Raw genomic sequence first — 1,364 nt, 5'->3', positions numbered from 1 at the left:
TGGAACCGGATATAGTAATTGAGAATATGGGTCAGCTTATACTATTCATAGCATTTTATCTTTTTTTTGGTTATTTTGCGATAATTTTACCAATAATAAGGATTTATCAGCACTTTCGTTATTAAGTACACCAAACTTAGTCGAGTTATGCAGTCGCTGAAACCCTCTTCATTTACTAAATTGTCCTATTCAGATATTTGCAAAAGTAAGTTTGCATTAATTCATTCAAAATTATAAGATTTTAACACATTGTTATTATTTTACTTAAGTTTCATTAGTGATGACTGGAAAAATTTTGTAGTCCGGCGAGAGTCAGATGTTGCACTATTGATAATTCAATGTTTGTATATATTTTGCTATGAAGTGCTTAGAAAATTCCAAAAATTAAAAATAAAATTACAAGAAAATGTAATAATTATCTTCTCAATTGTTTTAATTATTATAATTTGCTCGACCTTATTATTTTAATGATTAATTTAAAATATGTCAAGTATAGAGTAATGTCTACCGCATCTGCAAAATATTTATATTAAAATTTCTTAACATGTTTATGAATACCTAAGACTAAACAGCAGCAGATTTGTCTGTATAGACTAATTGGAATAGACTAATTGCCAATCTAACGGTCACTTAATTTAATTGGAGTAAGTGTAATAGACCATCTGAGTTATAGTGCATAATATTCCGCATATAATAAATAATATTAATAATAATAATAACTGTTTAATTTAATAAAATTTTGGACAGCTTCATTATAGTTTTTAATTTAGTTTTATTTAGGTTAATTTAGTGTTTGTGTAACTCCGCTGTAGCCGGTCCCAAACACGGTTAAAAAAGAGAAGGGAACGTGACTAGCTAATATGAATGGCTTTTTAAACATCATAACGTCTTAGGAAGTAGGTGAGGACAAAAACTCTTCTAGAACTCACTGAGAAAGCAGGTCATCATAGTCTTTGAACCCATCACTAATTGACTAATGTTTACATATACTCGTCACAAATATAAATGAAAACCATAGCGGAACTATATCTTCACTGGGTAACCGGTTCACGGTTGATCTTCCTGCCATGGCATCTGGCGCATCGGATGTGGAAGCGTCAAATTCAGTTTTAAGTATCCAGTAAGAAAGTGTTTTTGTTAGGTAAGCTTAATGCAATTATTTAAAATTAAAATTTTTCGAAATAATTTGCACAAAACATGCAATATAAGGAGAATTGTATCTTCATATATATCTAAGCCTTCACAGTCTTTAGGATGTCGTTAATGATTTTCTCTTTCGTTGTGTTGTATATTTGAAATTTTATTTTATCATTTCAAAGATAATATATCTTTTTGCCTTACATCAGGTGCCACGTTTCATAAAA

Source organism: Teleopsis dalmanni, chromosome 1 (assembly GCF_002237135.1).
Source record: "Teleopsis dalmanni isolate 2A chromosome 1, ASM223713v2, whole genome shotgun sequence".
NCBI lineage: Eukaryota > Metazoa > Arthropoda > Insecta > Diptera > Diopsidae > Teleopsis > Teleopsis dalmanni.
Note: the sequence above shows the minus strand (reverse complement) of the source record.